The 24,835-nt window shown below is 35.2% G+C and overlaps 1 pseudogene; it reads left to right on the plus strand.

The window, feature by feature from the left end:
- Window positions 1-14,514: 14,514 nt before the first annotated feature.
- On the plus strand, window positions 14,515-15,147 carry LOC149789008 (sarcoplasmic calcium-binding protein-like; annotated as a pseudogene).
- The last annotated feature ends 9,688 nt before the right edge of the window (window positions 15,148-24,835 follow it).

Consider the following 24,835-nt stretch of genomic DNA (forward strand, 5'->3'; position numbering starts at 1 on the left):
CAAGATATAAAAAAAGAAAATTGCCCACTCCTAGCAATTAATATACAGGCAAAAGAGCTAAAACATACATATTACCACTACTACTACTTGACAAATGGCAAATTTCCAACATTATATAAGAAATATGATTTAACCCATCCAATGTAAATTAACGTAATTCTTCTAATATACCACCTGACTGACCTATCCAAATTATAGATAAAACCATGTACAATTATTCTTGAAACTTCCATATCCCATCAGTCACTAAGAAACCACGCTATAGGCGCCATTTAAAGTATTATTAATACAATTATTATTGCTAGTTGTCAACGAGAACTAAACATATATTGTTAAAAGCATTCTCTTTACATGTGTCCACATGCCTAGTTCCTTGTGAGTACAAAATATATGGTGGAATTTATGTCACAGTGACTCAGCTTTTATATCACCACTATTCCTTCTTGACATTCATTTAAATAGCAGTTTGAATGACTGTAGATTAAATCAGGTTCAACGAACAAATATCAGAAAACAGGAAGTTCATATTCTATCTTCACTTCTTCTTTCATAAGCGCAGGAATATAAAAATTTTATGGTAAAGTAAATGGCACCAATACCGCATCAACTGATTTTTGGAATGTTTACGTTTCTTCTCTCTCCCCCCCCCCCTTATTTTCTCTATATTTATTTTTCGTAATGTTTTCATGCGTATGTTCAGCGTGATAATTAAACTCATTTGCTCATTGATCTGTGGCTTTCAGGATATTTCACGTGTTACGACTCTATGGTCTCAAACTTAAGTAACAGAAAAGAAACAAAACCAACAAGTTTTGTAAAACTTAACAAACAATTTGATCATTAAAGTAATAGATGAAAAATGCGACAGGAACGTACAGCATAATGAAGTGAATAAAAATAGTTCTTATACAGGTCTATGAAAGTCCTAACCGAATGAAAAGTCCCTTAAAATTTTCAATACATGAAATGTGTTGGTTCTCCAAGAACCGTGACGTCGTCAAGATGGTGTTGTCCAGAAATCTTTCTAATAATTGATAACAGTTCCAGAATAATATTAGTGTTCAAATAATGAGCACTGTCTATCGCCACTAAAGAGTCGAAACAAATGTTTTTCCTCTCGAACATATCTATGCACAACATAAATCACGTCTGCAGATTTCCATCGGGAACACAAAATGTTTGAATGACTCCAAAAATCGGAAGGAAACTGAATGCTTAATGTTCTCATTATATAAACCGTATATTACCACTGCAGTTCGCAATAGACTCCATGTGACAACATACACTATTGATTTATGACAAACTAAGTATATTTATATGACACCGCGCAACCAATAGGAATCCACAGATTTCTTCTTGAAACTTCCATATCCCATCAGTCACTAAGAAACCACGCCATATGCGTCATTTAAAGTATTATTAATACAATTATTATTACTAATTGTCAACAAGAACTAAACATCCTAGGTAATTCGTATTTTTAACAGAGCCAAATTACATACACAATGTATAACAAAACATTATTCTCTACAGTTTATGACCATGAATAAAAATTGCGAAAAATAAATAAAATCATGTACCAGAAGTTAAAGAAAATATAGATACACATAACACATGCTAGGAACGTCACTGCAATATCCCTCATCACCAATGCAAAAATCACTAGTTCAGCACCATGATAGCGACTACTCAGCATAAGACACCGACCCCATTCCAAAGCGGAAACGTATTAGCAGCTATTGCATTGTCATATCAAAAGACATCTTCTCAATCCAATTAAAAAAATAACAATTAGACAACTGCACGGACGTTTTAGGAATTACACTTTCATAGCCAAATGCGTACATCATGGCTTCTAGTTTATTATTGGTAACTGAAAGAAATAATGTGACTGTTTAAAGCATATATAAAAAATCAGATCTGAGACAAATGTTTATGGTTCTGGACGGTTAAACGCCAGACTCAACGACGTAATTAAGACTCTATACGAAACATTTTCCCATAAAGATTTCCGAAAATATCTTGTTCAAAATTTGTATAAGGGAAGACCTGAATATAATACTTTATGATGAAGAAAAAACGAATTGTCATATGATATTGTGCAGACACGACTCACAGCTTTACAGATTAGTTCAACCTCGTGGAGCAGAAAAAGCGTACAACTTTGAACCTGACTAATGGATGACATCCTTTTCAAAATGGAACATGAAGCAGCTTCGCCAGAGAGAGTCAGCTTTTATCCAACCAGGAAACATTTCTGCCAGATCGCCGAGATGCTGATATATATATATATATATATATATATATATATATATATATATATATATATATATATATATATATATATATATATATATATATATATATATACATGTATATAGTATGTACGCTGTATCAATGATATTCCACAAGATGTATACATTTTCCATTAAAAGGAAACTAGACTTGCCCGAGTTTCCTTTTAATGAAACATTTATACATCTTGTAGTATATCATTGATACAGCATACATACTATACCTATATTTTATTTATATCACATACAAATACACATATTTGCACTTGAAATCGAGTTACTATATGCTCCTGACAACCGTGTATTGACCGAGGGAATGAGCTCCTCACATCCCTGCGAGTGTGTCCGCTACAAAATGTAGTTCTACGATTTTTCTTCTTGTTCACAAACACATATGCAAATTGATAAGTTGATTGTTTTCTTTTTCAGTTTCTATTTTTATTCACATTTATTAAATCAATATCAGACACACTCATGACGTAAACATGAAATATGGTTTTGTACCAGCAGAGAGGGCGAACAGACGTTTTGCTGAGACGTTATGTTTGAAAAATAAAGCTCCCTACAAAACGAGAAAACAAAGGTCACTAACGCTAAACCGAAGTCTCTAACTTTATCGAGAGTTTCTCTCCCAAAGTCTCTCTCCAAGAGTCTCTCTGGGGGATTAGTTTATTTTGTTACTTTATTTTTTGTCAATAGTGTTTTTTTTCTTCTAAATTTGTACGCGTGATTTTGTTTAGCTCTATGACGTATCACTGAGGTCGCGCCCTTTCTACGATCATTATTATATCAACCAAATATTTAATCAAGACCTACACTATATCTTGTTCTGGGATCGTGTACATTTATTGTTATAAATCCGTGTGGAGTTTATTGTGCTTTTGAAAAGAGGTTTTTGAACTTAATCATGTCCATGTCACCGCTACACCAGTCTGATGAATGTTTCGCAGAGTATGTGTATCAACTCCGTTAAATACAACTAAAATATTACAGTTATCTCTGATCACTTTTGGTATTTGTGTATATCGTTGAGTGACATAAATTATATCTGTATTTTTATGTCTGCCTTATTTGTTATGATACAACTGTCAATTTATCATTTCAGTCTGATTTATGTCGATGAGACACTAAAAAGTTATCGTGAGGGTTTGTAGAAGAACAGATTGAAAACCCCTTTTTTCTACTACTCCAAGAGAGATAATTCTGTACCAAGAGAGATAATTCTGTACTATATATTTCTGCGTAGAATTCTGTATTATATATTTCTTCATAATCCTCCATTTTTCTACTACTCCAAGAGAGTTAATTCTGTACCAAGAGAGATAATTCTGTATTATATATTTCTGCGTAGATCGTAATTCATTTAAAATACAGTCCAATTGCAATAATGTGAACAAAACAAATACGAAACTTCTTTCATATAAAGTTTCATGTAAATTCTGCTGGTCCTATAACCAAAGCAGAGGTTACCAAATCTACTTATTGGTATTGTATTTGATATATAACTGTTATAAAATATTTTTATTTTTGACTACCAGCCCGACTTGAAATAATTTAAGTTTTACGTATATTCTGAAACTGTAAAAAAAAATGGTTAAAATGTTGATGTGATAACTAAGTTTTGTATATTATATCAAGAGACACTCACCAAGATAACGGACGAAAGAACTTATGGTCATGCACTAGGAGTTTAGTGACATATTGATTGATTGATTGGTACTTTTTTATATAGGCTGGTCATTTGACTATCATGCAGACTTCAACGAATTTACTACGAATTAGGAGCAATGGGAATGCAAGGGATGATGAAGGCTGTTGGCGGCGAGCGGGGCACGTCAGCTTTGCTAGCCACGGGGCATTTTTATATATAGATCTACGATAGACCGCTCCGAAAATTGTCCTTAAGCTGTATTTTACATGTTTAAAATTATTATAGATATATTACGCTAAGTATTCAAGCTCACCATTTGGCCCCCCCCCCCCATGACTGTGGGTCCCCAGGCACGTGCTCCCCTGTGCCCAGACCTTAATTGACAATGCAGTGCATATAAGTAAAATCCAACAATAACATGCTCATACAATGCATTAGTATGCTGATAAAGCTATACAGATCTATCAAATCTATTTACACACACACACACACACACACACACACACATACACACACAAACACAGAGAGAGAGAGAGAGAGAGAGAGAGAGAGAGAGAGAGAGAGAGAAATATGGCCCTTATTCCGTGGAAATTTTCCTTTCATCTCTGGTTTAACGAAGGCATTCGGACGAGAGCGTACAGTTCGAAAGCCTGACTAAGTTGCCTTTAAGTGATTATATTTATATAGGTAAGAAGACAATGTCGACAACATGTTTTTGAAATAGTATGGAATCAAGAGGGATGATTGACATAGGTCTGTAACTTTACGGATCAGTTTAGTATATGGCTAATTTTAACTAGCTTGAATGCTTGCAAGAAGATTCCAGTTAACCAGTTGAGATTCGAAAGTTCAGTAGCTCAATAAAAGAGTTGTCAATTATACGGACATATTTTAGTTTTAAAGATTGTAGGATTTAAGCCGGGAAAACCATATTATTTTGATATCCAGTACTAGAAGACGTATCCACACCTCATTTATATCCAGTACTAGAATACGTATCTACACCTTATTTGTATCCAGTACTAGAAGACGTATCCACACCTCATTTATATCCAGTACTAGAAGACGTATCCACACCTCATTTATATCCAGTACTAGAATACGTATCTACACCTCATTTGTATCCAGTACTAGAAGACGTATCCACACCTCATTTGTATCCAGAACTAAATGACGTGTCCACACCTTATTTGTATCCAGTACTAGAAGTCGTATCCACACATCATTTGTATCCAGCATGAGAAGACGTATCCACACCTAATTTATATCCCGTAATAGAAGACGTATCCACACCTCATTTGTATCCACTACTAGATAACGTATCCACACCTCATCATAAGCTAGTAATGTTTGAAAGAATCTGGTACAAGGACACGTCCATTCATTTGCAAAAGTTCTTAGTTCATCAGAGTAGTTTCAGGAAAGAAGATTCAACGAGAATGTGCTTGGAGGCAGAAAAAAACAAATAATAACCTGTTTAGCAATATAATGAAGATCACTAAATATGATATCAATCTGGCGCCGTTCATTGATGATGTTAGTGTTGTTCTCAATGTGTCGGCTACGAAAATTAGTCCAGGTTGGTTTATTGAGAACGAACCATTGTGACAAACGGATTGTGTTCAACGTAAAATATACAGAAACTTCTAATATGCACTGTAGGATTGCTTTCTAGCACTTTTTAAAGGAATACTTCTCGATTTGGTTAGCAACGTTTATTAAAATAGGGAAAACAAATTTTGCAAGAATAGGCGCTCCACCATTAATAAAGAAAAGTGAATAAATTATAAAATATGAAACTGTTACACAAGGATACACACGCATAAGCGTTTCAACATTTTCTTCTACGAGATACTAAGATTGCATTTTTGTAGGGGCCCAATCTCCATCAAATCTGTTTTGTTTGCATTTATAAATATTGCCATTTCAACTTGTTGCAATTATGCAAGTAAATGAGATTACCTTTTAACCACATCCTTCGCAGAGGCGATGTGATTAGTAAAGCTGACATTTAACGTTTAACAGTTGTGTTTTCTTTTGTAATGGATTTGAAGAAAGCGATATTTTGTAAGCGAATACTATTCTCTCCTTTTACAACAAACACACACACACAGACACACACTCACACACACACAAAAGAAACAAAAACCAAGGAATCAAACAAAAGAGACCCCAAATGCAAATGAATCAATAATCGTTCTTACCATATTCTTTAATAAAACCTTGATAATCAGAACCAAGGAGTGAAGATACTCTACCGGAAGCATGCTAAAGCATGAGCATGAATTTGTGAATTTATTTTATCAGTGAAAACTATAAGCCCAAACAAGACCAAAATGTTCAAACACTAAAAATTAAAGTTATGTAACATAAATTTGGAATGATGCACATATCTTGCAAATAAAGAAGAAATACTAATACTATACAAGATTCCGCACATTTCGGAAAACAATTATTTATCGCCATTTATATTGCCCCATGCAACGAATATTATCTTAAAACACACGGGAAGCAGGTGTTGGGTTGAAAAGAAGGATATGGTCTCATTGCGATACAGTAATACATCTACGTGTTCCAATCTGCAGCAAGAAGAAACTTACTATACAGACATCTTTGCAAGCGACACGAGAAGAAGAGAGGTTTAACAAATTTAGTGAAGTTTGCTTAAAACGGGCACTCAATAGCTGGTAAAACGCTGTCCTTTGAGTACGGGTATGCTCTTAAAGAGGTTGAATAGGAAATGGAGATTAAGGAAAGTAGTTCTTAATTGTTGTCATTAACTGACGTCCTTTATATGGGTGTGTCTGCAACTTCATGCAGTGTATGTGGTATTTCACGGTAATACAGATTTTGATGTATCGAGTTTTAGTTTGCCCTACTTATCTGAGACAAAATTTTAGGTTATGTACTGTCCATCTAGTCATCTGAGACAAATTTACAGGTTATATACTGTCCCTGTAGTCATCTGAGACAAATTTATTGGTTATGTAATGTTCCTGTAGCCATCTGAGACAAAATTACAGGTTATGTACTGTCCCTGTAGCCATCTGAGACACATTTTCAGGTTATGTACTGTCCCTGTAGTCATCCGAGACAAATTTACAGGTTATGTACTGTCCCTGTAGCCATCTGAGACAAATGTACAGGTTATGTACTGTCCCTGTAGTCATCCGAGACAAATTTACAGGTTATGTACTGTCCCTGTAGTCATCCGAGACAAATTTACAGGTTATGTAATGTTCCTGTAGTCATCTGAGACAAACTTGCAGGTTATGTAATGTTCCTGTAGTCATCTGAGACAAACTTACAAGTTATGTAATCTCACTTCAGTTAAGCTTAACATTATTTAGTATCGAAATATTGATTAATTGTTTGTTGCCTTAGTTAATAGTGTTTAAAGGTCCAGACATTTAATATCCAATCGTGCCTATGACCGTGTATTTTTTAATTTAGACAATGCTTTAGTTTGTAAGTATTAAAGGACAAAGAGGAAATTTGAGTTCTATGTTTAACACAGAATATCATAGTTATAATCACTCAAATATATCTCGGGTTTACGAAATAATGTTAGTCTTGTCGTACCTCAGATGGCACATTGAGGCTCTGACTAGAGAATGCCACTGCCTTCGATCTGCAGCCCTACGTACGGTGTTGTTTCAAGTCAGACCACATTAGTTCATCTTTATCTACTCCAAATCTCTTTGGTCCAACCCCTCTTTCGTTTCCATTCACGGGTCCAGCAGAGGACTGTACTGGACGGTGCAACTAGTGGCATTCGGTATACATGTTCAAGCCATCGTCATCTTCATTTCCTCACAAACTGGAGAAGAGATGTTGATTCTATCCTTGGATGAATGTCTTCCTTTTTTATCTTGTTTGAGCAGGAGATGCCACGAATCTACCTTACATACTTATATTGAAAGATTTCAAGCTTTGTTGATATTATTGATGTCAGTTTTACGCATTCAGAGCCGAACAGTAACACTCCGATGACGGTACTTCGGTAATTCCTCCACGTGATATTGAGTTCAAGTTTTCTGGACTTCTGTATTTGTTTTATAATGCAGAAAGTTTTCTTAGCTTTGTTAATTAAGTTTCTAATTTTTTCTCTGAGTCTCCGTCCGTGAACACTTTGCTTCCCATGTATGTGACCTCATCTACCACGGCCATCGGTTTTTTAATTCTTAGTCTGTTTTCTTTCTTCAAAAGCCTTCCAGGTTTACTGGTGGAGACATTCCTCTGCGCACGTCTTCCTGTAGCCTAGAGTAATCTCTCCAGTATTTCTCATGCATGTGTTGAAAGAATGGATGTTAAGTTCCGTCTCATCGAGGAGTATGTTGATGTTGCTCTGGAGGGTAAGTTTGTGCTCTTGCCTGATATTAGGATTGCCTATTTTATCAATGTTAAGTATTGTTGTTTCTTCTTCCATTATTCTCAGAATTAACAGCAGACTTTGCTACACCAGACAGCGATCGCAGCCTACATCAGCACCTCGCCTGACTTGTACATTTTGTAGGGAGTGTCTGCACTTGCCGTTGATCAGCACATGGCCTTTCTAGCATAATGTCTTGCCATCTTGAGACTTCCAGATCACCTTGTTAATTTAAATATGCTGCAAACAGGCCCCTTCTATATTAAGATCGCTGTCTTCTCAGAGTTCACAAAGTCGTTCACGTTTGTCATTATTGATCCTATTCCATCTCTCCCTATGAACCGCTCTCTGTGTTGTCGTAGCCTGTTCGTGAGTTAAAATAACCAACAATGAACAATAAATAAGACCTTGTTGTTGCTTCAATAGCTACATGGAAGATTTTGTAGTATTTTAGTATTGTAGTAAAGGTCTTTCTCCTCGTTTTCAGAGTCTTCTTTGAGGCATATAAGGTGACGATCGATATCTTGTCGAATTTTGAGGTGAATCTGGCATAAGCCATATGCATATGTATGAGTTTCCATTGTAGACATGTTTTCTTCATTTGATTCTTGATGACAAAGTCATGGCCTCGCCATCCTGTCAACCTGACCTTTGTAATGTAGCCAGTTTATGTCCATGCTTCTATCCATATAGCTTTTGTGATATTTATTAGACTCAATTTGTACTGGTACATTTCCTGTAGAACCAGTTCTAATTTCCTAGTCTGATGCAAAGTCTTCACAATCCAGCACCCAGTGTGGATATTAGGTTTGGGTAACAAGAGATCTGCTATCTGCGAGATTGGTTTGTATCCGTCACAGCTTCATTTTCTTGATCTCCTTTCATCCTTCAACCAACCACAGTGCTTCCTCTCGTTTCAGAATTCTTAGCAAAACGTATTTCTACTGGTTTACAGAGCAAGTGTACAGCCAAAACCTTCTGGTCGGATGCCGGTAATTTATTACCTTCTGAAAAGACAAGACGAAAAACCATATCCATTGATTTTTTAAAATGTTTCTTCCTAATATCCAAATTCCAAAAACCTGGAAATATGCTATAAAATAGCATATTTCTCAATAAGCAGGGGCATACAATAAAGAACTAGCAAAACTAAAATTCACTGAAATTTGTTCAAAAAGATATTTTAGTAAAGTTGAAAATACAAAACGCTGCTAGGCAAAGCGAATTGTTTGCAAGTAACTACTGATATTACTGTTTTGAACACAATGACATATTACATAACTACAAATGTATTTTATGTAAGAGTGAGAACAAAATATTGATAATATCTTCTATAACTGCGATATTACATCAATGTTTAGCTACTGATTTGTTAAACAGTGTGCTCCTTTTTACCCAAATATTGCATATTTGTCAAAAATATTATACGAAGTGAACAATTTGATATTCTTGCAATATTTTCCTTATTGTAACTAAATATTATATCTTGCAGACTCACTTTTCACAATCCTTCCAAATAGTTGAAATGCAAAAGAACACTGAAAAGTAAAAAACGATGACCACTTTCCTCTAAAACGGACCTCAATCATGAGTGTGTAACTAGGGCAAGAATCCTTTATATTCTTCTAATTGGGTATCTTAGTGTGGGTCTGATTTGATGTAACATAGGATTAAAGTCCTATAACATCACAAAGTCTACATCATGTGTATGGGTTTCTCTTCTTTTTACATTTGTACACTATATGTATTGTACCTTATCTCATAACCAGAAATATTTGTAAGATTGCCTTTGGGTGGAGTTCCCCGACCAAGTGATCCACATATTGTGTGGATACAAAATATCAAGCATGTTTAATCTGTATAAGAGTTTGGACCACCTGACTAATGTCCTTTATTGTAAACAACATATTACATAGCTAATACTTGTGTATGATTTTAGATGATATTTAAAGATCTCTATTACATAAATGTATACATGTTTACTTCGATCTGAGTTCAAGACATTAGTATTAGCCATTGGGAACACCATGCCTTCTTGATGTTTTTCATGTTCAATACTAAAATGTTAGTAAGATACTTGACCTTGTTTACAACTTAGAATATTCCGGAAATTAACTTTTAGCCCTCATCCAGGTTCTCTTAGTGTGTCTTAGGGTTTTATATTAAGGTAGTTTACATCATAATTTAATATCAGTCTTAGTGTAACCAATTTTAGTTGTGTTCAATAACAGTTTTAGAGGATATATTACTTTAAATTATTCATTGGCACAACAAAGTGCTCATTGATTTCATTCAAGAATATTTAGGATTAGGTCATTGTGATACATCAAGATGTACACACATTAGCACATTCAATGTTATTGACACATCATTAGCACATTTAAAGTTAGGAATTGTGATAGAACTTTTAGGAGCATTTAGAAATCGATTTACAATACTATTTGTTCCTTTTAATTTTCACTTTAAATTATTTGTTGAATTTGTCAAAATGTGTTGGTTTAGTTTTTTTTCTTCTTTCTGTTACTTAGTTTAAGACCATAGAGTCATATAAAAGCATGACTTACTTTGTAAATGTAAATTCGCTAACTTTGAAGTGTCATAATGAAAGATTACATTTATATATGTTTAATTTGTGGAAGACGTAAAATTAGCACATAAAGCATATATTTAATTTATAGATTCTTACCTTTATCTTCTTTGCATTGCAGTAAGATAGAAGAAACATAACGACCCTGTATCCTGCCGAGGAACTCCAATTCAGAATCCTTTAATGTTTCGGATGCTTACTGTATAAATGAATTAGAGTCAGGCTTCGATATACGTTTGACAAAAACAAAGTGGATTTGTACCTCAGATAGAAACAATGTCGGAAAGGTGTAGTTCAGAGATTCTTTAGGAGTTGCACTGTTCGATCGAATTATAACGATCCACCTGTCTAATTCGATAATGACATAGCTGTTATAAATATGGCCGAGGTTGTTGATGATAAAACAGAAAATCAACCCTATTTTTGCAGAGCCCGTAGGCGAAGTGACTCAACAGTTTATGATCCTGCGGAGAACAAATCTCGAACAAGACATTGGTGTTTCGGTGTGGTAACAGCAATCCCTAAAGGAGAGGGACATTGGTGCAGGCTGTTGAAATTCCGATCGTCAGCTCACCGAACATCACAAAGTTAAACACGACGATATTTGCACAGAGAATATGATCTGTGAGGCCCTCTGGTTGAAGGACGTAGGTAGTGTTTCCCAATGAGACTGCGATGGCAGGTGGGTAAGGAAAATAAAATTCTGCGGTCAAACCGCTGTGTCCCAGGAGGAATCTTGGGGCCTTGATGGAAACTGTTTAGTATTTGCAGTTTTTAACACACATGTAGGAAAATATTTAATTGGTTCGTGTTAAGGACCAATTATCTTTCTCCTACATGTCGGAATGCTGAGTAAGAACCTCCTTACAGTGGTTTTCTTGTATTTGATGGCATGTGCTTGGCAACACTATAGTAACTACGTCGTCTATCCATTTTTGATTAAATTTGTTGAAAAAGCTGATATCATCAAAATGTGGAATTAATAAAATTGGCAGCGAGATGTAAACAAATTAATGACGAAATCATGTATCTGATAGAAGTTTAATTATTGGCGAGACCTATGCACATGAATGAGTTGGTATTGCGTCTGATTGGCTGTTTCCCTTATTCTAGAACCACTATTTGTATTTTGATTAATCTTGGTAAATATCGTCAAGATTATGGAGTGACGTATCAACCGGCCAATCATGCACCAAAACCGCCTGGTACTGAGTCATAATAAGGGGCCACAAAACCCATTTCAGACGACTAGTTATATTGGGTAATGGCCCTATAATTGTGCTGGGGCGGTGGCATAATTTCTGCCCATCTGCCCTTGCTTCAACATAATCCTTTCAATGCATGTTTTCTTTTACCCAAAACGAACCCGCAGGTCACGATTTTGTCTATCATCTAAGTTTCGTTTCAGATCGTCAATAATTAGCTTACATTTTCATTCAGTTACAGTGTGCTAAAGCATGTCATGTCAAGCGCCCATTGTTTCAAATAATACTTGGTTACTGTATATCAACAAATTTCTATTGCAATCAGAATTGTATTTTATTGTAATTGATATCAGATAAAAATTTTAAAAATTGCTAAATTAAAAAAATGATGCTTTATTTAAATTTAATTTTAATTTATATTGAAAGAGTTGGTACCGTGTCATGTGCGCTAACTGTACTGCAGTGTCGAATATCTGAAAATCAGGCCGTACAGAGTAACATCTGCTTGTCACTCGATTTTTCCGTCGTAATTTTAGAAAGTTCGGAGTTTCCTTACGAAATACGAATGTGACTCGTCTTATAATGGGAAACAATCGTGTAATAAAACGACTGTTCATGCCTCTACTGGTGCGTGGAAAAAAACTAAGAAAAGGTAGGCCTTGAACTTGCTTTGGTAGATAAGTAATTAGAGTTCAGTTATTACCTGGTTACATTTAAATAATCTCTCACTGATTCATGAACGTCATTCATAGCATGTAACACATTAAGCTTTATGTTAGGACAATCATTGTCAAGGAGAATACAAATTTAAACCATATTCAGAATTATTGTCTAACAAACAATGTAAACTTAGTGTCTGTTTTTATTCTCAATAAAAAATAATTCAAAACTGACACCAATGTTAATGTAACGAAAAACACAAATAGTAAACGAATTTCAACACGTAGATATATTATAACGTTTGCACTCACAAAGTTGAACGACAATATAACGCTTTATCTATATTTCTCTTTATCTGAGATAAAGTGTATTGATATATTTAATATCCACTGTCCACAAATGGAAGATATTAATAAAATACCATTCTAATGATTTATACACTTCCTTTAAAGGTATATGTTCACAGTCTAAAATCAAAATCTAAATATATGTTGAAACAAATCCTCAAAAGAGTTTAATGTTCTAATTATACTGTCATTAATTCTTCCAGCGCAAAGTAAAATTTGAGAGCTACGTTGACATAGAAAAGACACATAACATTGTAATTTAATGTGCAACTCGGTCGTTACTCATATTTGCCCTTATATGGCGTGAGTGTACTTTACGATTTCTTGGCTAGTACTCTGTTCATGAGCATAATTCCCCCTAACGGTGAATCAATTGTTCTTAGTATACAATACACCAACTAGAGTAATAATAAGTGGATAGGTTCCTTTACAATAAGCTCCTACCTTGTACCAATGTCATCCTCTCGTTCGTCCCAATAAAGGTGATGATTAAATATTTTATAAAACTGGTCCTCAAGAATGTCGAATGTAATCACATGCAAACGAGTAACGACATCTTGGCCTCACCTCTTTGATGAGAGCGAAATAAAAATAATTTTTGGTAAAGCCTATGATGCCGATATATCAAGACATTGGCATTTAGAATCGAACAATCATTGAGTAAGAAATATTACCGTTTTATTTATCTATATAGATGTAGACTAGTAAAAAATAAATTTGTTTTCTGCTTAGAAAAGCGTGTACCAGAGATGGCCAGTATCAAAACTAATTGGCGCCAACATTTCTAATTTCGTTATAACTTTAGCCCAAAAATGTTAGCATCTCTCTCTCGCTCTTTCTCTCTCTCTCTCTCTCCACTTTTATTCTTCCCTATAATGCTGTATTAATTTTTCATTTATCTGTATATCCTCTACATTCTATTTAATTCGCATATCAGCTTATAATCTTTTCTGATCATTTGCTCTTTTTCCCCGCGATTTTCATTATAAGAACGACATCCGTGAAACATTTGTCTATCCTATTACAATATTAGCCATTTCAATGCCACAATTGCATCTAGTCAGGCCAAATTCTTAAGGGTTACCAAGAAAAAGAGGAATAATAGCCAGTATCGCATTTTCGTATATATCCATATCTCATCTAACTAATTCACCTATTTTCAATACGAACTGAATTTTATGGAAAAAGAAACTTTCATAGCCAAATGCGTATGTTGTGACGTCTGATTTGTCAATGGTGAATTAACCCATGGAAGTGAAATACATAAGGCTATTATCAAAACATAAAAAGCCAAATTCAGTCTCACGCAATTATTTCTACCTCTATACAGCCAAAGACAACATACAAGAATATTACTAGGATTACGTATACAATTTTCTGCCATAAGTATTTCTGAAAATGTCTGATTCAAAGTTTGTTGAAGGGAAAACTCGAATGTGGTATCGGATGACGAACAAAAAGAAGAATGGTTTCATGACGATGAATGATTATGCCAATATGGCTCAGTGCTTCATAGACGAGTTTAACCCGGGAGAGCAGAAGAGCGTGGAACTTAGAGCTTGGTTGATGGAAGGGTGGGACATCCTTATCAAAATGGGACAGACGGCAAAACCAGAACATCCAGCATGTATCTCATCTGAAAACACCCCTAAGACTCTGTTGATGTCCCAGACTCTTTCCAAAGGAGAAAGGATAACCGAGGACCTATACGTGCAAGCTTATCAAGAAATCTTGAGAGTGAACTCGGACCTCTTCAAGACCTGCTTACAGGAGATGGTTACATCATTTTTCAGCGTTTTCGACACGGATAGATAGATGGGTTTATGTGTGGAAGAAATGATACATGGTATGAAATGCTTCGGGATCGATCAAGAGAAAGCGTTGAGAAAAGCATTCATTGAAATGGACATCCACAAAGAGGGTAAAGTTGATAAGGACACTTACGTACAGGCCTGGGTGGATTTTATGATGAATACTGATAAACGTAAGCCAGATGTCTTATCTAGAAATTTAACGCCTTTTCTGTTTTAGGCATAGAAAAGTGGATGCATTCAGATAAAGTAAAATAGACTGCTCAAAAAAGTGGACAAGTGCTAAAGCTGTCGTGTCATCACTTGACAGGTATGTTACTACACTTAAAATGAATATAGTAGTTTGATTCAGTGAACAAAGTTTGATCTTTCAAGCACTTTTGAATGAAAAACGTGCACATAAATTTTATGAATGGGCTCATAATGGTAACCGAAAAGGAAGACAAAGAAATGCTATTGAGATCAGAACTTTTTATGTGCTATATAGCGATACGCCTTTGCTACATTGCTGACTGTAACACGACATGTTTCGATATGAAATATCTTATATTTTGGGCTAAAATTTGTTATAAAAATATTGTCAATTTGTTTTTGTAGAATTCACAGAAATAGGTAAGAAACTTTTAAAAGCATTTTGCAAAACTATTGCACCGTCTTTGGTACGTGCTATACATTTGTGTCAGAAGTGCAAATATTATCTTAGACATATGCAGCTTGCACATGTAATACTCTCAGCTTTTGCTTTTATCATATGTATTAATATCTAAAAATGTTATAGCAACGTAGATACAGTGCATGTCTATGTTGTGAGTCTGGCAATTATTCCGTAATGACAAAGCGATTCTTATTTTGTTACAAACATTAAAATGAAGAACTAGGACTTAAAGTAACTAGAATTTCAAACCAAAATAATACAAAGTACATAAGAACAAACATTGTTAAGATAATTTAAAACTTATCCACTTTTTAAAGTGCCCTTCCAACATAAACAGAGGAATTAAACAAAAGACTTTCGTTTAAAATGCGTTTTGTGGAAGGGATGTGAGTGCCGAATTGAGATGAGTAGTTATATTTTGCCTTTATGAGTTATAGATGTCAGAAACTACTTTATGTCATAGGCTAGTAATTGTATATTGTGTACACTAAACTTTCGTAATACCACGTAATAGCTATTTTTATTTGTAAACAAGATAACGCACATAGGTGGATTTGTATGTGGAATATAATGATTCTACATACAATATAAAATCGTATTTTCTAAAGCAGTAAATATTCGAATAATGTCTGTTTAAATAAGATCTATTTAAAAGTACTTCTTTGAGACTATATGAACAAGTCAGCATTTTTGAACTGTGCCACACATCTTTGCCTGATGTTCAAAGTGTCCTTAGCAATGACTAACGCAAGTGTCTTTTTCTACTTTGTAGGCATTTTATCTTCTTTTTTTAAATGCGATTGAAATCCAAACGTTTGATGTTTTCAAGTGTTCGTTTCATCAACATTTTTGTTGATTTGTTGTTGTTTATTGTATGGGGGTACAAAGCTTTTGGAAATCACACTAATTCATTTCGTCTCTAAAATTCATGAAAATAGGTATATATCTTCTCAATACATAGATGTGTGTGTGTGTGTGTTATTTGCATTTTTAACGTAGCTTTAACGATTTTCAGTCATATTAATACGATATCTGCAGTGTGGCAATTAATAGTGATGTCTAGTACAGGGACATCATGCCACCTAATCACATTATCCTGACACCAGGCCTACCAGTCATAACACTAAACTCTTAATGCTGAGCGCCAAGCGAGGCAAATGTTAAGTACCATTTTTATAAGTCTTTGGTATGACTCAACAGAGGTTCCCGAGGAGTGAAAAAATGGATTGTTATGGCGTTTCTATGTTTGTTAGATTTATCTCTGTTATAGAAATACGAATAATAATAATAATAATAATAATAATAATAATAATTAAAAACAATGTATATCAGTATTTGCAAATTCCAATCTGATGTATTAACTCCCGATAAGATAAGAGTCGTCGTCAATAAACTGATGTCGTCTCCTCAGGAACTGGCTCCGATTTGGTTATGTTTCTAATACCCATTGTCTCTCTCTCTCTCTCTCTCTCTCTCTCTCCTCGATGACTCACTGGTGAGGGGATGACTTGTGACCAGATGTACGACAGTTTTGTTCCCAGAGTTGGATTAAGCAGATGGCAGCCTTGGTGTGTCTTTGGGCAAATCATTCTATTTTATTTGTCATGGCATCATATAACCTTCACAGTGTTCTCATATCGTCCAGCTACGAGAAAAGGAGATAAACAAGCAAAACCTATTACTCTTGGTCGAGCGCGAGCTATACATTACAGTACTGTAACGGCTCTATTAGCATTTCCAACTCCATTTGCAATTTCACATATTTTAATTTTTTGTTTATTAATGTGTGTTCGGCGTTCAGAAAATATTTAAAGAACCAAAGTATCAGCCAGCACAAGGCTTATTCATCATTCAGTGTCATTTCACGAACTCGTCATACATATCAAAGCAAATAAGTGCAAGGGAGATAATTGCCATCTTGATCCGTCAAGATCGTTTTAAAGGCGTTTTTAAAAAAATACAAATCCCTTGCTACAGAAGAGCACGTAGATTACAAAGGTGTTTCTCGCAAGAGCACTTAGTTTTGTGTGATTTATCATAAGAATTTACACAGGTTCATATCATGCATCCTGATATTGTATGAAAACCCTGGTGGCTAAAAAGATTTTCGGGACTACGTTTGGTGGGTTTTTACCTCGCTGGCTATATATTGGGTCGGTGAGAGGGATTCCTCTAGATGAGTTACTGTATGTTTTTTTCGAGTGTAAACAATAACCACCAATCAGAAATTAATGTAGCATTTTGGCTATGAGACAAACAAGAAGTATTGGCAAAAACAACAGGGAAATTTTGCGCAAAAGAGATCATCTCTTGTTCAGTAACGTACTTAAGCAGAGATGCTGCCAGAGCGTGCAGATCGCGGATAATTTTTACGAATTCATGCACATGCAGAGCAGTGATGTGCGAGATATCCCACAAATTAGTTGAAAATCGCGTATACGAACATGTACTCAACAGAGTATGCCACATTATACTTTTTTCTTTAATTGTTCACCCTAGCAATGCTTTTCGCGACGTAGTCAAGCCAATATATGCATCGTAGTGCATGTCGCAACATCTGATTTTCGGGCAGATAGCTATTTCCACATCTCGGTTCTTCAGCTTTACACGAATGTCTGTTAGACTGAATTTGATTGGCACTTTGAACCCTGGAAGAAGCATTATATTGTAGCATGAACCGTTGCTCAAGGAAGTTCTAGAAACGCGTGTTTAAAATACAGGCTACTTAGAAGGCCCAAAATGGCTTATTCCCAGAGGGGTTCATCATCAGATTACAATTTTGTTCGGCTAATACTGGCTAATGATATTTATAATGACAATAACTTTTAAAGGTATGAAGTATGTTAGATTATCTGAGTTGCGAAAATGTTAATGTAGATACCAGTGGTGATTTTGAGCGAGAAATGGTGATAAATGCGAGTCATATGTACATGGACAAAAATATACGTTAGGCTGGTCATTCACCCTGTCATCAAATTTTGAAAAGGCAGAATACCAAACCAAATTAAAATACAGACCGTTTAAAGAAAGAATACAATTTGTTTTAGCCCTGCGGAATCATGGGCTACATAACTATATATCCTTATCGGGGTTAAGATAGACTGAATAAATAATAATGGAAAAGGATGCAATTAAGAAGTAAATATATCTATTTGATTAAAACACATCTGTCAGGTGTTTTAAGTAAGTCTTGCATCAGACCAAATTGAGTATGCCTAAAATGGCGAATGAAAGTCACTGACAAAAATAGTCCGTTTGAATGTACTTTTGGTATCTTGTCATGGGTGAAAATGGCATTTAAATAGATGCTAAATATAATTCTGTCTGTACTCTGCATACTGGAAATAGAGCCAATAAATCACTGAACCTACCATAGATAGACCTTCTAAAGATAGAAAGACCATCAAGTTCATTTGCGTGACGATAATATATCGTATCGTATGCTGCTACATCACCTACCCATAGTCCATTAATTGAAAAATGATGTTGGAAAGAGCTTCGCATAGGTGAGAACATAAAATGGACATGCATTAACATCACATGGTAACTTGAGCTACACATAACATGGAAGACGACGGAAATATGATAAACGAAGATGTTATTATTGTTATAATTATTTTTTATTTTGCTCTACCGATATTACATACTTCAGACAGAGTGGCAGATGTAAGGTTTAGTTGTCTGCATTTGCAACAAGCACAATGGAGAGAATGTTCGCATCACTGTATGTACTTTCATGTTCCATGGATGATATTTCTTTAAATGTTGTAGTTGTGGAAATCGTGCATGATCATTAGCGCACATCTAATCAAAATGGCTGCTGCTATGTGCTCAAACAATCAGCATGAACTAGTCCAACATAGCTTGAGTTTAGTATATTATATTATAGGCTGTCCTATACAAGACCAATTTATATTTCTTTCAACACCCGTTTTTGATTACACCCATAGTATCTAGCACCAGCTTTTTTAAAATTGTAATCCAACATACACATCCTACAATCCAGAACACGTTTTGTGGTTACCATCATACGCCCTATACATTATATATAAAGAAATGAGTAGGAGTGCGTATACAGGCACTATATATACTTACACAATTGCAAACATACTACCCACGAGCAACGGATAGGCACACCATACCCTGATACAAACATTAGATAATGTGTAATGGGTTTAAGTTGTGTTGTAAATATAAACAAATACATGAATAAACATAAATAATAAAAAAGTCTGCAATACGTCTGAGTAGTGGCTCCCATTGTAAAGATCTAGGTGGCCTTGAAAGGAGCCATTTCGCTTTCTTCCATCACTCTCCTTTAGTAACTCTTCTTCCGGATCGGGCAGTTCACCTACTCCACAGTTAGTCTCACTTTTGCTTCATTGATGGAATGATGTAACAAAGTGTTGTTGCTGTAGTAATTTAAAAAACCCATTGTATTGTACATTAAATTTTTCTCCACTTCATCTTCCAGCACAGAGGCTGCTGACTTCTAAGCTATTTTGAATTGGACCACTCCCCTCTTGTAAGCTCTCCTGTTGGGATATATTTCAAAATCTTCCACCTGACTTAGAAAATGATGAAATGCAACAAAAGCACTAAAGTTTTCTCTCACCTGCAGCTCATTTTTTTACTGCTCATTCTTCTGCCCTGACAAGTTAACTTTGTTTGAAAAGACTGGTGAACTTACCGTTTAATATGATTGGAGAACACCGTGAAGGAAACCAATCTTTCGATATGGTAAAAAAACATTACAAGCGCAAAGACGATCGACAGAACGAATGTGAAAGATCATGTTCAAAACTGATTTTTTTCTTTAATTATAAAGAGCAATTAAACAATATTTATTTTCAATATGATAATGTTTAGTGTAATAAGAGCCGTTCGCCGAAATACCGACTATGTAGCGGGGGCATTGGTGTACTTCCCTTCCGGTTCATTTACAAAATACCTACACACTAAACATGAGCGTATTTCTAATGATGGCAACCAACACACTAAACATGAGCATATTTCTAATGATGGCAATGTTATTTAGTCAGACTAGACTTTAAATAATCCGATACACTGTCATTTTACGTTGATAAAGAAAATACACACAATATTGTCCACACACACAATATAATCTGATCATTGAAATCACACATTGTTAAATTGAATATATACAGTATTACATGTCACAATGTCAACGGCACATTCTTCCAGAGGAGGTAATCCATGAGAATCAAAATACTCCACACTGTAATTGCTGGTGAATAGCTGTCCGGTTGTTTTCCCTATTCAATGAATATCGTGTTCATGAACGACATTATGTTTTCGATGTGAATGTTGATCTTGAGTACAATCAGCTGGATTCAAACAAGCTGTACAAGAACTGTGAAACAGAAGGTAATGAAGCTCTCAGGTATCCATTGCTTTTTTTTCTTCACATGTTATTGTTTGCACTTTACATTTTCCTTGAAAAAATCTATCAAGAAAGTTGATGAACAACGGGTAGTATCTGTACTCTGTTGCAAGAGAGCTTCGATGTGTTCGTCTTCAGGAAAGTCAAAGGAGGTACGGAATGGTCCACAAATCTTAATACCACTTACGTCAAACGCTTCTCTTTTTAGATGAGTTTCCATGCCGCTTCTCGATACTTTCCAAATTTTCATTTTGACTCATCATCAAGCATATAACTGGCCATCTCGGACAAATTCTATCTTGGGCAAGTTGAAGTGTTGTAAATCGAAAGGAGTTTGATCGATTGTTAAGAGTTGTTTTGCTGACAGTGACAATGAGTAAATATTTATGTGGCTGTCCTTAGAAAAAATCTTTGATCTTGGAGAGACCAGAGGTCATGGGTAATGTTTACACATCTACTCGTGGCATCTGGTATCTGAAATTAGTTTCGCTCAGAGTTTGACTTCTATAATTCTCGTTTTGTATCCATTAGCATTAGCCAGAAATTGGAACAAGGTACTACTTCGATACAGTTTCAGACATACGTCCACTTCATGTAACAAATAATGGCCTTGCAAGCCTAAGCCCAAATGAAAAGGACCCATCATTTCGAACTACGTCTTTGTTTATTTTCTTGCCGCGGTTTTTCAATCCGAAATTGAGGTTCGCATCAACATCAAACCTCTGCTGTCCAGTTGAACTTCTTCGAAGTATCAGGTTTATATAGCACGGAGGCATACATATGTGTATATTTGTCTCCTTTTCGGTAAGTAAGAGATTTTCTAGGTACTTTCGGTAATGATAAATATCCATGTAACTATTGACTAGATTCTTTTTCCTTTACTACACGAATAACGCTTTAAATTGTTGATGGGAGCTAAGCTGACATCGGCGCCTGGACTGATGTTAACAACTTTGCGAATATTGACTTTCATGTACATGTGACTGTTATTCAGATCGCTTTGTCCTTTGGATGCAAGTTTGTTAGGGTCTGTCTGTCGTAAATGGTGACACAGGATGAAATTATACCCACTGTGAGCCTTGAATCGTAATTGTTATGGGTGGCATGGCAACATATCGAATTCTAATTTGGAACATTTGCAGGAATATCGGTACATCATTTTCCATTTTCAGTTTGTAATTAAAACGTCCAATTGTCTGCCAGGCATTATACTTTTCTTTTCTTTTCCTGCATGGATGTGTGTCTATGATGTCTGAAACGTTTTCGACGTCTCTTTTGTATTGTCACGATTGTTTCTAAGATAGGAGCTATCGTACGAATAGCTGATTTTAGCATATCACCTAAACCATGCCCTAATTGTCGAACAAGTCATCGGCACACAGGATACATATTTTTTTTTACAATTTACCGGATAATCGGTTTCGAAGATGTAGTGTCGCGGCGACTCCTCCTTTTCAGAGTAGAGCATTTTGGTATATGACCTCATTATATACTAATACTGACACTGTCAATATACGATTTACAGACAGGAAGAAAATTAGGATGTATAAATTTTTGGTGAACATGATACGTGTTACTTTCTTCATTGTAAGCAGTTATGGTAGAATCCATTTTGAAAGGAATGAATCTCTGCAACAGAGCAGCTCTGTTTCGTATGATACTATACTCGACAAGATCAGAACCCACAAATATCAAATTCAGTCTTTCGTGTAATTCAGTAGAGAAGCAAAACTACTGCGAAATTGATGGTTGTTGTGAATGTCTTTTGAACGCATTTGTAACAGGGCAACACAGATGATAACTTGGGGTAAAAGCTGGCAGGTCGGCAACATAGTAGGCAATTGAACACCTTACCTACTACCTGTGCAACATTGTGCGGAACGTGCAGCATGGTTGGTATCAAGCAGTATAGTTGAAAACATAGCGGCGTGATACGCTGCTCGGTGGATACTGGACGGTGTGACAAGGAGAATCGGTCATTGCACTGGCGAGTCATTACCATACTATCTACATTGATGTGGTGCACCATACTATTCGAAAGATATAGGCATTCATATAGATGTTGCTCTAATTCGAAGGAATCGTTGATCAGAAAGAGGATGGTGCAGACAGAAGATGAGTTCGCTCAAATAATTTAAATAATTTAAATTTTGAACTATGTATTTTGATTCTTTAGTTGTGAAATTTGAATAAATGACTATTTGAATAACCACACACTTGTACTGAATGCATATTCAAATTATGGTGAATGCTAAACTACACGAGTTGTATGTAACGACGTATGTATCGTTTAATTCTATCATCCGGTAAATGTTGTATGCATATACTTCGTCAGACTTGTGGGAGTGTTAAGTTCCAGCTTTGATGAAAATATCTTCTTAATAGTTTTCTTAATATGTATAACGCTTCTGTTTCATTAAATCCCTTATTGAACACGAACGTTTTGTGTAAGCAATAAATGATGCGTCCAGGTTGTTAATCTCAGCAGATTGTTGTTTTTAGTTTGTTGTTGCTTTTATATTATATTTGTTTATCGTTTGATTGTTCCAGTAGTATTTATGGTGAAGGTTTATAGGAACTCTTATGCATTATTATCATAAATATCTCATTCACATTCATTGTGTTTGGCATTTTCACTTAATCCATATCCATTCGGTTTCATTATTGTTACACTACTAGTACACGACAGCTAGTTTTTCCGAGTGCTTTGACAAGGTGATAGTTGAAAAAAGCCAAACACATTTTGTTGAGGTATTGAGCATTAACATAAGTCTATGCAAGAATTCACATGGAATAGATAATCGATTAAATATTTACTGGTGATCGTCTTTTAGATTCGGAAATGACAGGATAATATTTGTTCAAATGCTGTTGAATACTCCCAGCAGGAAATTGGCTTGATCTCCAATTGCATTCTTGACTTTAGTGGAATTAATGATTTCTGCCAAAGCTACTTCTCCATCAGATTTCTGGTCCAAATGTACGGTATGAGGTACGTTGGCTGTGTAATAAAAGAAGTTGTTGCTGGTTAACATACCCATTGAACTGTGACTATATGATATGAAATAAAATTTGTTATTCATTGTTCCGCAGTTCTGGTTTCTGAGGAATCTGTCGTAGTCATAGATGAATGATTTTATAAATGTTTGAAAAGAATTGATGTCTTGCCTTGTATTGGCAAAAATCTCATCGTTGTTGTTACCGTTATTGTACTTAAAAGAAGGATTGGAAACAAGCAAACGAATATAACTGTCGAGAAGTTCTTTCTAGCAAAGTAAATTTTTCAATGACTACTCCAGTGACGCAATAAACCACAAGGATTTGGGAAATAAAAGATTTGATTTTTAGATGTACGTTCTCCACAACACACACATAGTGGTTATATTTATTGCTACTTTTATCGTTCTCGGAGAGAGGAGCTCGGAAGAAACATAGCTGCTGTTTTTAACGACGTGTTGGTCACTTGTACTTCAGATTTTTTGTCGCTCACTCGACAAGTAACAATCCAATAATAGAAATTAGGTCGATATACTTTACAGCCAACTTTCACTTCTTGGAGTTGATGGTTTCACATTTTTACATGTTGTATAATCTATAACAATTTCGATATATTAAACGTCGTCTTCATTCTGCGTCGCTCGTTGTAAATCAAGCAAGAAAAAGTTTCTTTTTACACTTCCCTATTTAATATGTTATAATGTAATATATAATGTTAATATTTTTTTTTATCAATGCTAGCCTCATTTCCTGCGTTCAATATATTTCAATCGCTGTTTCGGACATTCAAAACAATCGCATTTCTTAGAAGTACCATACCCACAAACATTCTTATGCACCATCACACATTAA

Source organism: Sinohyriopsis cumingii, chromosome 11 (genome assembly GCF_028554795.1).
Source record: "Sinohyriopsis cumingii isolate HCF-2022 chromosome 11, ASM2855479v2, whole genome shotgun sequence".
Classification (NCBI taxonomy): Eukaryota; Metazoa; Mollusca; class Bivalvia; order Unionida; family Unionidae; genus Sinohyriopsis; species Sinohyriopsis cumingii.